This window comes from Narcine bancroftii, chromosome 10 (genome assembly GCF_036971445.1).
Source record: "Narcine bancroftii isolate sNarBan1 chromosome 10, sNarBan1.hap1, whole genome shotgun sequence".
Taxonomy (NCBI): domain Eukaryota; kingdom Metazoa; phylum Chordata; class Chondrichthyes; order Torpediniformes; family Narcinidae; genus Narcine; species Narcine bancroftii.
The window spans coordinates 73542636-73559506 of record NC_091478.1 but is presented as its reverse complement, the minus strand read 5'-3'; positions in this window follow the sequence as shown (position 1 = coordinate 73559506).

Here is a 16871-nt window from a genome sequence, read left to right as displayed (position 1 = left end):
ACACTGAGAGATGAGGACTCGATGGACACTGTGAGATGCTTCCCTGAGCAGACTGTCCAGGTCAACTGGCAGACTGCCTCATTGCCAGGGCTCATGAACAAGCACTGGGACTTGACTTGGCTGGTGGTGAGAGGAGCCCTTCTAGCCAGATTCTTCCTGTACAACTGGAACATCAACCACAACACACATTGTCCGTGGGAGATGACTGCAGTGGAGAGGAGACAGTCCTTCACCTCTGCAAAATTTAGATTTGCTAGGACTGTGGAGAAGGATGACCCCAGCAGCAGCGTAACAGTGGACTCTACGGCTGTTCCCGGAATCCACACAGAGTCAGACAACCAGAACTGCTGGAAGACCATCAACTCGGTGAAAGACACACTTTGGTCTGCCTGAAACCTGTTGGTCTTTCAACACACAGAGATGTTGGTTCGGGAATGCTGTCAATTGGCACATTCCAGGTTGCATGAGTGTCTGCTGAGGGATGCATTGAGGCTTAGTACAGTCAACATGATGGTGCTGTGAGGAAGGGCCACAGTCTAGAGTCCTCCCCTACCAGGTAATAACATTCTTGTCTTTCTGATGCACAGAACAAATTCATGGGTAAGGAAATGTTGATACACCTTTTGGTCACACACACAGTATGGTCCTTCAATTGGCAAGGAGAATGAAGACACCTCTGACTTCCCTCCCTCCCTTCCTGCTCTCCTCCACCATCAGTCAAGAATACCAGCAGAACACAATTCCATCTTTTTCAAAAAAGTGCCTTCCACGTCCAATAAGTAAAACAGAATCAACCTGTCGCATCTCCTTTGAAAAGCAACCCTCTGATTTCACTGCACCCTCTGCTTATTTCAGCCAAAATCATAGGCTCTTCTGTGGAACAGATCCCATGAGCTTCTGACTTGGTGATTAAAATGCTACGACTGAGGTAAAAGTTGTTGATTTCTACTAAGTGATCAAATGAGAGGAAGTGGCCAGTTGTGACACTTCACCCTGCAGATGCTGGAATCTATGGCAAATAACTGCTGGAAGCACTCAGCAGGCCAAGCAGCCTCTGTGGGTGTAGAAGGATGGCCAACATTTTGGGTCATTATGTCAGGATAAAGTGAAGAGGGGGGGATAGCCAGTATAAAAAAGATGAGGATGGAGCAGGGCCTGGTGGGTAACAGTTGGAACTGGGTGAAATGGTAAAATACCTCCTAGATAAAGGAGGGAGAGATGGAACCAACTGGGGAAGGGGATAGGAGTAACAGAAGTTGTAGTTTGTGGGTGATGGGCATATTGAACCAGGGAGGAGAAGGCAACAAAACTGTATGGCATATTGAACCAGGGAGGAAAAGGCAACAAAACTGTGTGATGGGGGCTGGGGAACAGGGTTTAATAAAGGGAAAGAGGTTGTGGTAGAACTTGGGTGGATCAGGAGAAAGAAAGAAGTACAGGAGATAAGAGTCACCTGAAGTTAGAAAATTCAGAGCTCATATTATTGGGCTGTAGACTGCTCAGGCAGAATATAAGGTGTGGTTCTTGTGGGTTTGCATTTGGTCTCACTCAGGCTGATGACAGGCGGGTTGGTGTGGGAAGGATAGTTGAAATGGCAATGCCACCAAGAACTCAGCTGGTCCTTGTAGACGGAATGCAGGAGTTCCGCAAAACAATCATCTAGACCAACCATCCTCAATCTTTTTATGGCTATGGCCCTCGTAGGACTCTGCTTTAAGCAAAGTTTTTAGGTCCCCTTCTGGGTGAAGCAGTTAAGTTGATTTTTCTCCCATGTTTTGCTATCTTTGGCTTGGCTTCGCAGACGAAGATTTATGGAGGGGTAATGTCCACGTCAGCTGCAGGCTCGTTTGTGGCTGACAAGTCCGATGCGGGACAGGCAGACACGGTTGCAAGGGAAAATTGGTGGGTTGGGTGTTGGGTTCATAAAAAACATTAAAAAAATGTTTTGTGATTTCAATCCATGGCCGCCTCCCCTTAAATGTGCAGTGGCCCCCAGGGGAGAATGAGAGTGGCTAGTCCAGTCTACACTGATGTAGAAGAGGCCACAATGAGAATGGCAGTTGCTGTAGATGAGACTGGAGGAGATGCAGGTGAGTCATTGCCTCATCTGGAAGGTGTGTTTGGGTCCCTGGGTGGTGTTGAAGGAGGAGGTGTCAAAACAAGTGGCTGCAAGGAATAAACTGGGGAAGCTTTGGTAGGGATGAGTGAATAAGAGAGTTACATAGGGATTTGTGTCAGCAGAAAGGGAAAGGAAAACACGACTGGTCGTGGGACCCTGTTGTAACTGGTGGAAATCGCGAAGGATGATGCGCTGGCTGCAGAGACTGATCAGATGAAAGTTAAGGACCAAGAGATCTCTATCTCAGTAGTGTCTGAGACGTGGGGATGAGAATGGTGTTTCTTCTTACCATCTTTGCAAAAAATACATTAGCATTATATTTTAAGATCATAACTGTTTGAGATTCCTTTATTGACTTGGAATAAAACAGGTGTAATATTGCACAAAATTGGTTTTATTCTACTGTAGATGAAGATTATTCATCAGCAGAAATTGCCTGGCACGTCTTACAGTCAGAGAAAGAGAAGCAAAAGAGAGCACCCCCAGAATCGCTGAGTGCCTTGAGTCAGTCCTCTGCTTCCCCAGAGTCTGCAGCCCTTCAAGGTTGCTGTCGAACATAAGCGCCACTATCTTGGGCCCAGACACTGCAGTCGCAGGATTTTTAAAATAAACCACCGTTGGCTCCTTTAACAGGCCGTTTAAAGACTGTACGGACCCATCGGTAGTTGGACTGGGCGGTAGAACCATGTGGAGGGGCGCCTCGTGTCCTCTCCCTGCCCTCCTCGGGTCCGCACCAGCGGCAACACTGCCATTTTTTTTGGTCACAGGTTACCTGAAATTATTTTACCATTTTTATTTTTCAAATATATTATTGGAGAATATATTTCAAGCCAAGTAAGTTTAATGTCATCTGATTGTACAACCCGATGAAACAGCATTCTCCAGTCCTCAGGGCAAAACATGCAGACTTAAAACATAAAGACAAATAATACATAATGTAGGGCAAGAATTTTATCTACACAAACAAAATAAATATTGTTTTGTACAAATGGGAGTCTTGGATGGTTAATGTGAGCAGCTCCTTTGGTCGTTCAGCACTCTCACTGCCTAATGCACAATGTGGCAAAACATGACAGGACAATGTATAGTGAAGACAAGACATGAAATGTTGAGCAAAAAGTATTTAAAACATCGCAGATTTTCATCTTAACTCTTTCCTTCACGCCAAGCATTTTTCAGTTTTATTTGACTAGAAATTAAGGCATCCTTCTATGGCCAAAAGCCACATAAATGTTAGTTATGCATTTCTGATGAGCATAAAACATATGAATCATCTGACCTGAGGTTATTTTTGTATTTTCCATCACCACTAGATCAATAAATTTGGCCTTTTGTAAATGATGTGACCATGGGACTCGGGCCCAAGGTGGTGGTGCCTACGTTCGGCAGCAGCCTCAAGGGCTGCAGACTCTGGGGAAGTAGAGGACTGGCTCCAGTAATGGGAAGAACACCCCTGTTTAAGGAAAAGCAGAGGGGCCAACTCACGGGGCTTTAACCATGTTGGCAAACCAGGGAGGGGCTCAGCAGCTGATGGACCCAAACAGGTGACTCGAGGCAAGGAACCCAGGCAGGCTGTAGACTTCTGGCGCCTTGTGGTTGAAGGACTCACACCAGGCTGTGCACTGCTGGAGAATGGCTCAAGACTGGTTGAAGGGGTACCAGCTATTGGAACCAAAATGCGAGAGGATGGCAAGGGCACTGAGTGCTTCCTGATTGTGTCAGCGGTTTGGTTCTGGAGTTCAGGTTGCCGATGGCTTGGATTAAATTCTGTGTAGTTGCAGAGGCTGCTGGAGGCAAATCCACCGACACTCAGTGACTCTGAGGGAGTTTTCTTTTGCTTCTCTTTCTCTGACTGTAAGAGGTACCAGGCAATTTCTGCTGATGGCAAATCTGTTTGCGGTATGGCAGACGAAAACCAATTTCATGTAATATTACACCTATGCAGCAATTACTTCGGTAGAGCTACTAAAACAAAACACGTACACCCGGTTAGTCAACACAAGACTGTTTATTTGGGCTTTACATGCTTTTATATCCCTCCCGCCTGGGTGGTGACATCCCTATGTGTTTGCTGCCAATCCGCAGGGCTGGCAGGTTTAAATTAAACACAGTGCCTTCTAGAAGGAGGCCCAGCAAACCAACATGCCGTTACTTGGTACGCAGCACAGCGTGCGTGCGGTCCATTTGCCAGGTGAGTACCCAGCGGTCTGGCCTATGGCTCCACGCGCCTGCCAAAGAACCGCCCCAGTGATGGTTTGCGATAGCGTGCTGCGCACCCACCTGGCCCGCTACACGGCAGCTACGCCTGCATCATTACATGACAATAAAGGAATCTTAAATCTTGAGTTGGTAAATTTCAAACACATTTTAAATTTCGTAATTAGTCAGACTAATCTTTCACATATATTTCAGTAGACATACTATATAATCTATTCTGTCTGACCTGTTGAGTTTCTCCAGCATTATTGTGTGTTTACTTCAATCACTGCATCTGCAAACTTCTATGTTTCACTCTATCAGTTTGTTGCAGCTCAGCTGGGTCAATCAATGTCTGTTTTATGGCAGTTCCCAAGAAAGATGCAGGTAGCAGAGTCGTTCAGAAGACGGTGAACACACAGGGATGACACTTTACTGCGCATATTCCATGCTGTTTACTTGCTGCATATATATAAGCAAGTGTGGTAGCAACGGTGTTGAAAGAGCAATGCACAATATCATTGCACTACATTTGGTTTGCATTGCTTTTAGTGGATTATGCACATGAAATCTATAATGAAAAGTCAAGTTTATTGTCCTCTGAGTACTCAAGAACAACCCAATGAAACAGCGTTCTCCAGACCTCGGAGCAAGAGACCCAGACAACACAACCAGACATAGCACACATACAGATAAAAAATACATCTGCAGGCCAAGTATTCATATATACCAAAAAAAATTGTTTCGTAAATATGATTCTTGGATAGTTAATGTGAGCAGTTCCTTTGGTCATTCAACATGGCAAGAAGCTGTTCCTCAGCCTGGTGGTGCTAGCTCTGATACTCCTCTATCTCTTCACCAATGGGAGCAGAGGAAAGATGCCATGAAATGGGTGAAAGGTGTCCTCAATGATTTTGCGTGAACTCTTCAGACAACGATCCCAGTAGATCAGGTTGAATGGGGGGGGGAGGTGGAAGGGAGACTCCAGTGATACCCTCTGCCACTTTAATGGTCCTGAGGATTGACCTCCAATCCACTTCTCTGCAGCAACCATGCCACCCTGTGATGCAGCCGGCCAGGATACTTTTCATAGAGCTCCTGTAGAAGGTTGATAGATAATGGCCTGTAGCCTTGCCTCCTTCAGTCTTCTCGCTGTTGTGCCTTCCTGACATACAAGATGTTGAAATGCTTCAGCATGCGCATTTCAAGATGATGACAAATGCATCTCAGCTCAGTTCCATGGTCATGAAAAATATACACCACGCAGCTTGATTTTTACCTCATTTGGCTATGTACAGATTGGTCTATGAATTGATGTGTCTATGGCAGATTGAGCTGGTAAACACATTCTGCATTCTTCCCTTTGAAGTAATGCAAACATTTACTAAGTAGCGTGCCCTAACATAATCAAATTAGCTGTTCCGTGGGGATAAAGCACACGAACCGTGCATAGTCAGATTTTTCTCTGGCAGACACAACCCTAACTCGATTACATATTTGGAGATATCATTGATTGAAGACCTAAAGATGTGAGAAGCAGGATCCTGACACCGTGACAGTGACCTGGGTTTGAATCCAGTGCTATCGGTAAGGAGTTTTTGCAATCTCCCCTTGTCTGTATGGGTTTTCTCCGAGTACTCCAGTTCCTTCCCACTTGGAGGTTAATTGGGGTATTTGGGCAGCATGGGGTCGTGGGCTGCTGCATGTCTAAATTTAAAAAGAAATTTAAGAGCCAAGTAAACTAGTAACCAAAGAAAACAGAATAGGATAAGCTGACAACAAAAGCAAGGATAAAATGGCAGATTGATGAAACCACAAGATTGTACTGTGTGCATTCTAAACACCAAGCTACAGGCGGAGAAAAGTTCACCAAAAACAATAGATCAGTCTTATCACATCCAATTATGAATAGTAATGAATTATTACACGACTAATGGAAGAAGAGACTCCATGAGCATTCCACCCGCAAACTCCAGTATGTGATTGCAAAGCAATAAAAACATCTGCGGGTATCAGTGGCCAGAAGTTCTTCAGCTGCCTCCTGAAATTTCCAAACTTACATCAACACATCTTTGACAATCAGAGTTCATAACAATTCTGACTTCCTTTTTAAAAATTTTGATGTGGAGGAAAAATGTAATTGGACACATTTCATCCATGTCTTTCACAATCTCAAACACATCCATTATATGCCCTGCTGGTCATTTCTGTTTGAGAGATAAATAATGATCCCATGTGCATGATCTCCTTAATTATAAAGCAGTTCTGTGCATTTTCTTCAATTACTAAGATGATTTTTGCATGCACAATTCCAGGCACAAATAGAATTTTTAAAATGACCTCTCCACATTAACATGACACCCCTTGTTTATGCATACCAACATTCCATTTGCTTTGTCAAGCCTGCAAAGATTGCACTAACGTTTTTAGTAATCTGTTGGCTATCATCTTCCTCCTACTCATTTAAATTAAGTACATTTTCATTTATGATACAATTTACTCTGCCAAATCCTACAGCCTTTAATTTTCCGACACTAAGCTCTGGTCGAGGTTGTCAAGATCATTTTAAATTGTGATGAGGGGCAGGGGGAGGAGCGCACCTCCACAGGCAAGAGGCGGATAAGGGAGGGTGCACACAGCAGCAAACAGAGGGGGAGGGGATGGCTCTGTGAATGGAGAGGGAAAGGGATGGAGAGCTGGAGGAAAAGAGGCAGAGGGATAGGGAGAATAAGGAGTGGTCTAGCAGAAACTGGAGAAGTTGATGCTAATGCCACCTGATTGGAGAGGGCCCAAACGGAATATTAGGTGTTGCTCCTCCAATTTACAGCTGGCCTTGGTTTGGCAGTACAAGGCCATGGAGAGACATGTTAGCGCAGGACTGGGGCACAGAACTGAAATGGTCAGCCATTGGGAGATCCCTGTCATGGAAGACCCCTGACCAGTGGCATGCCTCAGTAATTAGTGCTGGGTCCGTCAATGTCCATCATCAGTCTTAACAATTTGAACTAGAATGCCGCTGACATGGTTAGAACATGTACAGGTGACACCAACATTGAACGCGGAAGTCTGCAGACACTGTTCTTGTAGTAAAAACACAGAAATGCTGGGGGAACGCCACATGTCTCGCAGCATCCATGGGAAGTAAAGATATTTAACTAATGTTTCGGGCCAGAGCCCTTCCTCGAGGCATGGTGGCATAAGGGACAATGAAGAAAGTTATCCACAATTAAAATAGGACCTTGGTGAACTACGAGAGTGTGCCAAGGAATGGCAGATGATATTTTCTTAAGTCAATATTCTTTAACATTTGGAAGAACATGGGGTGATCTTGAAACGTACAAGATCCTGGGAGTGCGTTGCAGGGTAAATATCGAGATGTTTCCACAAGTAGGAGAATCTCGAACAAGGGAACCTAGCTACAAAAGGAAAGTTGTTTAAAACTTTGATGGATCGGAATTCTTCTCAATGAGGTGGGGAATCTCTAAAATTTCCTCGGCCCAGAGGGTTGTGAGGGTCATACCATTGAGGGCATGTACAGAGGAAGTAGTTTTAAAAAATCAGGGAATTGAAAACTGGAGGGAACTGGCACAGAAGAGGAGATGAGACCTGTGGCAGGTCATTCATCAAACACCATGGGAAGGCTTCAGAGCCCAGGAGGCCTATCTCTGTCTCCCTCTTCTTATCTCCATTGGCATAGGCTTCAATTAGGGCAGGTTGAGGAGGCAGGCAATAAGTAGGTCAGAGCTTGTTGATATTCCTGTGATATTTTATATCAAATTTAAAAATTAGCTTTATGGTTCATTAGAAACATTTATTATACAGAAGCAGAGATGCATCAACCCACATGTTCTCTGCAGTTCAAGCAAAGAGTGAAAATGGACAAACAGATGATGCGATAGCATCACCACTGGCTGGAGGGTGTATTTACAGCTTGACAGGCTTATTTAATCTTACATTTGGATATACCGCACGGCCCTTTCAGCCCATGCTGCCCAAATACACCAATTAATCTACAACCCCCATATGTTTCTGAAGGGGGTGGGGGGGGGGGAAACACTGAAACCCCCAGATGAAACCCAAGCAGATGCGGAGAGAACATACAAACTCTTTATAGACAGTGCCAGATTCAACCCCGGGTCACTGGGGCTGTAATAGAGGTGTACTAGTCGTGTATAATGCCCATTTCAAGCCCAAACATAATTAAGATGTTACTGAATGGATTAATTGATCTTACGTGCCTGTGAGCTTGTTGAACATAATTCATCAATGGAAATTTTGTTGGCAAAAGAAAGAAAATGACAGATTTAGCACAAGCATTTTTTATGGGCAGGGAGATGAACTGAATGCATGAAAAAAAATCATATCAAATGGGGCGAGAAATGGAATGAGTTTCACTGTCAATAATATTTTTGCACAAGGAAGACAGCGCAGAAAATGTACAGACATTTAATGCTGCAGTGAAGGAATATCAGAAATGAATATTACTTTTAGAAATTCTATGGAAGCAATATTCACAGTAGCTCTGCAGAAAGCTGCAGATATCTGGTTTATAGCAGTTGTTCCAATGCTGGTTGAATATTTTAACCCACAACACTTTGAGATAGTGCCAAATTGATCATAGGCACTCTGAAGCTCGGAGAAACCATGAGTGATGATGTCATAACACTCTTGTAGAGTTTGTCGGGTTTCTTGATTGTGGCTTCAGAGACAAGTTCATGCAAGATACAAGAGACAAAAGAAGACAGTTGAAGCTGCAGAACATAAAAGGTCTTGTGTAAGATTATGTAGGATTGTTCGCAGTCAAAATACCCAAGGAATTCTGTGTTTTACCAGCACAACGTAATTGTTCAATACACAAAAGTGCTGGCGAAACTCCACAGAATGCCGCTGACATGGTTCGAACATGTACAGGTGACACCAACATTGGAGTGAAACGTGGAAGTCTGCAGACGTAGTAAAAACACAGAAATGCTGGAGGAACTCCACACGTCTCTCAGCATCCATGGGAAGTGAAGGGTAACCAATATTTCAGGCCCAAGTCCTTCATCAAAGCAGACAAGCATCTGAATAAAAAGGTGGCGTGGGGGGAGGACAGGTCAGGAGGGGAGGTGAAAGTTTTCTGAATGGAGAGGGAAGGGAAGAGGGTGGGGAACTGGAGAAAGGAGACAGAGGAACAGGGAAAGAGAGAGATTCAGGGAGGGTTTTTAACAGAAATTGATGTTAATGCCATCCAGTTTGGAGAGTGCCCAGACCAAATATTAAATGTTGTTCCTCCAAATTGCAGGTCTTGGTTTGGTAGTGCATGAGGCCATGGATAGACATGTTGGTGTGTCAAATTGAAATTGAGAGGCCCTTGCTATTGCAGCAGGCAGACTGAAGGTGCTGAACGAAACGATGTCCCAGTCTGTTTTCATCTCTGATGCTGAGGAGACCACAATGGGAGCACTGGATACAGTATATGACCCCTGCAGATTCACAAGTAAAGTGTTTAGTCCCCCAAATGGTAGTGAGGGAGGAGGAATGGATGTAAGTGTAGTATTTTTGCAGTCACAGGGGTGAGTACCAAGGGGGGAGATCGGTGGGAAGGGATGAGTGGATGAGGGAGTCACAGAGGGAGCGGTCCTGCAGAGAGGGGAGAGAGAGGAAGGGTAATCTGGTGGCAGTGTCACATTGTATAATGCTCACTTTCAATTGAAGGACCAGAATTAGGGACAGCATCAAGAGACTGCGAGCAAAGCAAGTCACTGCTCCAGATGTTACCAACCACATTTGTTGCACAAACATTCTTTCAACAGTGCAATGGCTGTGTAACAGAAATACACAGGGCAAGAGTTTGCAAAATAAAACAAAGGGCAAGGCATCAGTCAAGAGAATCATCTCAAACACGACAGCAACGTAAGAACTAATTCTCAAAAGAAATTACAAAAAAAAGCGAAGCATTAAATCTGCAGAAGCTGTTACAGAATTTATTTGTTCAGCATCTATGGTCCAAACAATAATGGTATTTCAATCACAATGAATCGATTCCAGACATTAATTTGGTTACGACTTTTCAAAAGGTGCAGAATGAAAATGAGTGAAGGCAAGGTTGCAAGGTCCAGGAACATGTCAGACAGTTTGACCTCAGTTGTGCACTGTTTTCTGAAGTCAGCCACTGACAGACTGAACCTGCAGTGACCGTATATAACAGTTTATAAGTGTTCATACATATTTTCTTCAGAGGGAAAGCCACATGGTGTGTGTGTGTGTGTGTGTGTATATATATTATATATAGTGATATAAATAAGTCATGTGGTTAGAGGACTTCAAATCACATGTACACAAGAAGCACCATAGACAGGGAGTTCATTGCAATTAAGACCATAAGACATAGGAGCAGAAATAGGCTAAATCAGCCCATCGAGCCTGCCCCGCCATTTAATCATGAGCTGATCCATTTTCTTACTCGGCCCCACTGCCCGCCCATCTAAACCCTACGCGTCATATCCATCAAAAACCTACGCGTCACATCCAGTTTCTCCCCATAATCTTTGATGCCTTGGCTAATAAATAACTTATTTTTCTTTGGCTTGGCTTCGCGGATGAAGATTTATGGAGGGGGTAAATGGCCACGTCAGCTGCAGGCTCGTTTGTGGCTGACAAGTCCGATGCGGGACAGACAGACACGGTTGCAGCGGTTGCAGGGGAAAATTGGTTGGTTGGGGTTGGGTGTTGGGTTTTTCCTCCTTTGCCTTTTGTCAGTGAGGTGGGCTCTGCGGTCTTCTTCAAAGGAGGTTGCTGCCCGCCGAACTGTGAGGCGCCAAGATGCACGGTTTGAGGCGATATCAGCCCACTGGCAGTGGTCAATGTGGCAGGCACCAAGAGATTTCTTTAGGCAGTCCTTGTACCTTTTCTTTGGTGCACCTCTGTCACGGTGGCCAGTGGAGAGCTCGCCATATAACACGATCTTGGGAAGGCGATGGTCCTCCATTCTGGAGACGTGACCCACCCAGTGCAGCTGGATCTTCAGCAGCATGGACTCAATGCTGTCGACCTCTGCCATCTCGAGTACTTCGACGTTAGGGATGAAAGCGCTCCAATGAATGTTGAGGATGGAGCAGAGACAACGCTGGTGGAAGCGTTCTAGGAGCCGTAGGTTATGCCGGTAGAGGACCCATGATTCGGAGCCGAACAGGAGTGTGAGTATGACAACGGCTCTGTATATGCTTATTTTTGTGAGGTTTTTCAGTTGGTTGTTTTTCCAGACTCTTTTGTGTAGTCCTTCAAAGGCGCTATTTGCCTTGGCGAGTCTGTTGTCTATCTTGTTGTCGATCCTTGCATCTGATGAAATGGTGCAGCCGAGATAGGTAAACTGGTTGACCGTTTTGAGTTTTGTGTGCCCGATGGAGATGTGGGGGGGTTGGTAGTCATGGTGGGGAGCTGGCTGATGGAGGACCTCAGTTTTCTTCAGGCTGACTTCCAGGCCAAACATTTTGGCAGTTTCCGCAAAACAGGACGTCAAGCGCTGAAGAGCTGGCTCTGAATGGGCAACTAAAGCGGCATCATCTGCAAAGAGTAGTTCACGGACAAGTTTCTCTTGTGTCTTGGTGTGAGCATGCAGGCGCCTCAGATTGAAGAGACTGCCATCCGTGCGGTACCGGATGTAAACAGCGTCTTCATTGTTGAGGTCTTTCATGGCTTGGTTCAGCATCATGCTGAAGAAGATTGAAAAGAGGGTTGGTGCGAGAACACAGCCTTGCTTCACGCCATTGTTAAAGGAGAAGGGTTCTCTGAACCCTCTCTGAACTCTCTGAAATAACCTATTAATCTCTACCTTAAATACTCCCAATTACCCTTCCTCCACAACCTCCTGAGGCAACAAATTCCACAAATTTATCATCCTTTGGCTGAAGAAATTCATACTCACCTCTGTTCTTAGTGGATACCCTTTAATCCTGAAATTGTGTCTCTTATTCACGGGAAACAATCTTTGAACATCTACTCTGAGCACACCTTTAAATATTCAAAGCGTTTCAGTAAGACTCCTCTCATTCTCCTAAATTCCATCGAATACAGGCTAAAATCTGTCAAATGCTTCTCATATAACCCTATCATTCCTGGAATCATCCTGGTGAACCTCCTTTGTATCTTCTCTACTCTTTCTTAAATGAGGAACCTAAAACTGTCGACAATACTCCACGTGTGGTCTTACTAGTGCCTCAACATCACAGCCTTGCTCTTGCATCCTAATCTTCTTGAAATGATGCCACCATTGCATTTGCCTTCTTCACCACCATCCCAAAGTTTATCTTCAGGCTATCCTGCACAGATCCCTCTACATCTGGGAATTTTTAGTTTTCTTCCCACATAGAAATAGTCTGGCCGTTTATTTCTTCTTCCAAAGTGCATGACCTTGTACTTTCTGACATTACATTTCATTTGCCCCTTCTCTGCCCATTCTCCTAATCTGTCTACGTCCTTCTGAAGCCTCTTTGTTCCTCTACACGACCTGTTCCTCCACCTACCTTTGTATCTATATTCAGCAAATTTAGCCACAAAGCATAATCCAAATCATTTATACCATAAGAGCAGCAGAGACGATCACTGGGGTTGCCTTCACCCAATTGATGGGATTGTTGTTTAAAGGAGGGTCAAAAATCAGAGAGAACCCCTACCATCCTGCATCTTACTGTTACTCCCATCAGGAAAGAGATACGGGAATATCAGAGCCAGAACCACCAAGCTGAGGAACAGCCTCTTCCCACAGGCAGTGAAAATGCTGAATGACTGCTAAAACCAACTCCCTGACTCTACTAATTATTAAGAACAATTTGTAGTGTGCATATGTATCTTTTGTCTGTATGGGAGTATTGTCTGTTTTGTACTGTTCTGCACCAAGGACTGGAGAACACTGTTCTGTCGGGTTGTACTGGTACAATCTGATGACAAATGAACATGAACCAACATCAATAGTAGAAATGGCAATGCACCATGAGAAAAGGAAGTCAGTATTCTGAGCCTGACTGGATGGTCAGGAAGGTGCTGGCAAGGTTACAAAGGGAAGACTAAGGGCTTAAGCAGCAGGTGAATTGCCAGAATGAGAAATGTTATTCTATTACGGACATAGAATCCATCTAATCAAATGTCTGGAGATTGAAGTCAAGGGTGTCTCAGTGGTCCAACAGCCTGGGAAAGGGAGGGAACTGATGGAGGGAAATCAATGAATGGCCTCAGTTTTGGTGACATGAAGCCAATGAGTTCCTTACACTAGCTACTGAAGGTAAAGTCAGAGGAGACTTGGGTTTAAAACAAAATTTGCAACAGAAAAATTAAGGAAGGAAGTAGATTTGCATTCCAGGAAAGTTCAGCATTAATAAGCAGTGAGGACGAGGTCTGCTAATATACAACTAGTCTAATCATCCATCCAAATATTTTTACAACAATTGATTTAACAATATACTGACAGATGTGGAATTCTAGCAATTTAGACTTAAGGGAACAGAGATGGGGATTGTGTTGCAAAATGGATGAGCTGAGAAAGTAATGGTTTCAATGGGAACCATGATGAGGTTAGGGTCCATCTTAACAGATCAAATGCTGCAGAAACACAAAGACCAGCTGGGATTTCCAAAGTTTAGTTGTGAGTGATTTGGGTAAGAACTTTGGTTTTTTTTAAACCTTTTTTTTTAAAATGGTGGACAGCAAAGAGAGTCAGGCAGAGAATGAGAAGGTGGTTGTGGGTGGAAAGAATTAAAAATACCACCATCGTTAGAAACTTTATTTGTTGCATCACAAGCTCCAGTTTTAGTAAAATGGGATTAGTGTGGACATGAGGGACTGAATGGCCACAATCAACATTTAACGCAAGCACAACACATCACTGCCCAGCGACAATTTAATACATTGGAAGTGAGGAAAGGTTTGTCAGTCTGTTCCAGAATTCAATAAATTTGCAAAGACACTGATTTTTCTATGAGAGACCCATGCTGACGGCTAAAAAGAAAACAGCCTGTTGAAGCAGCTCTTGTGGCCAGTCATTTTTGTGGAATTCAGAGCAAAGCAGGCTCTGTGAATGACTGGGCCTTTTTGGTGGATTGACCTGTGCCAGGAGAGTCTTTTGGGAAGCAAAATGGTTCATTTTGATTGTGACTAACAATGGAGGTCACTTGGAGATTCTGCTTCATTTTAAGTGTGACTTGCAGAGAATTTACTTGGAGAGACCGGTGCTAGGGTCTTGGAAGCTTCTTGGAGGCCACCCAGTTCAAGTCTTGCCTACAAAAGGACCAGGAGTGTTATGACCACAGCTCGTGTGGATGGACATTTCTTTAAAAACCATGCAAGAAGAATTCATGGGTCTGTAGCAGTCACAATGTTAATTCTGGCCAACAAATTTCAAAGCCTACACTTTCACACTGCATTGCAAGACTAAACTTTGAAGTAACTTCTAGATTTTGGCCTGGTCTGTCATAGTTTGGGTATATCACACACACACATACACTAGTAGATCTGCGCATAGTTGGGGACAGATTTAGTATTAAGGATTGCCTAAGAGTTATGACTATAGTTTAAGAGTAAGAAATAAAATTGATGTTTTAAAATTAAACACTGTCTGGTTCATTGCCTATTGCTACTCGTTACACACAGTTCGTAACTATTGAAGTAATAATGTGGTGATGCTGAGCAAGCTCAGCATTGAAGGCCATCCACTTGGAACAGAAATGCAGAGGAGTTTATTGTCATGAACCTGTGGAAGCCAGGCCATTTGGTGTATTTAAGACAAAGATGGATAGGTTCTTGATTACCCAGGGCATCAAAGGTTATGGGGAGAAGGCTGGTTAGTGAGCTTGAATGGGGAAAATAGATTAGCTCACCATTGAATGGCAGGGTTGACTCAATGGGCTGAATGGCCTATTTCTGCTCCTATACCTTATGGTCTTAAACTCCTGTATGTCTTTGGAGTTTATATGATGGGATGCTTCAAATAAATTCACAAGCCAGGAAACAGAGGAGATAAAGATGATGATGGATTGAAACCAGAGTTTGAAATTGTTCGGTGCACAGGGGAGGATAGAAAATCGGTGGATTTTGCAGATAATGGTGAGTGTTGACAGATTTTTGCCAAACACAATAAAAAAAAATCTAAACTTGACTGAAATGATGGCTCTGGGAGCTTGTGGAAACAACAGAGTAGATTCTCAAATGGCAAGGCTTTGTAAAGGTCTTGCACGGCATTAGTGCCCCACATGGTCTCAGTAACTAGTAGGATAAATAGACCGGCAAAATACATCCCCCAGAGTTAGCCAGGTGTTAAAATATCAAATACAGCGTGGAAGTTTCTGAGACTTTTTGAAACCTGAAGCAAAAATAGATTACATTAATATTTAACAATACTTAAAACACTTTTAAACACTTTTCAGTTTCAAATTAATTGGCTGGTTAATTACTTTTTAAAAGGACATCAAAATATTCATTACAGGGTTTAAGGAGGTTAATTAAGGCAAGTAGCAAGCTGAAAACTATTTTTAAATGACAACATTTTAACCCAAAGTTATGCACCTGTTGCCTTCCCAAGGAGAGAAGACCCTTGCGTTTCCACATTAATTAGCCTTGTGATGAGATTCTCATCCAGAAAATAAATAAACTTGATTTGATCAGAATGATCAGGAGATAATTTACTGCAAGCACCATATGTTCTGGAATTGGAAACTTCTTCATGCCTCGAGTGTGTGGCTGAACCACCAGACTGGGGCCACCTTAAAGATGAATGTCACAACTCCTTACTCCAGCCCCATTATGGCACTTGACCAAAGAATGCAAGATTAAGGAATTTCTGTGGACTGGTCAAGAAGATGACAGATTTAATTAAAAAGGAAACTCACTTTACATATGCTACTGTTTGAGGGAGCTGCTTAGAATCATCTAAAAAAGCTGGGGTGGTATTTGTCGATCCGCAGGTGGTTATATTTTATCTAAAAATTCTATTTGCCAATAGATAAACAAGGCCTCAAGAGCAGACAATAACCGTACTGAAATTCCAATAGTCAATAGAAAACCTATGAATACTACCTCTTCTTCTCTTTTTGCACATCTTGTCTTTATATAAATGCAATTTTACAGTAATTTTGCAATTTTGGGCTGCCAAACAAATTTCATGACACATGTTCATGACAATAAACCTGATTCTGATTGGAGTTTGAGGAGATTTGGTATATCACCAAAGACTCTTGCAAATTTCTGCAGATGTACAGTGGAAATCATTCTGATTTGTTGCATCACTGTCTGGTATGACACAGGAAGTCTACACAAGGTTGCAAGCTCGGCCAGCGCCATCATGGGCATCCACCTTCACTCCAATAAAAGGCGGTGCCTCAAGAAACTAGCGTCTATTATCAAGGACCCTCACTACCCAGGCCATACCCTTTTCTCATTGTCCCATCAGGAAGAAGGTACAGGAGCCTAAAGACACACACTCAACATTATAAAAACAACTTCTTCCTCTCTACCATCAGATTTCTGAATGGACAATGAACCAATGGACATTACCTTTCTCTTTTCGCACTACTTATTTATTTTTGTA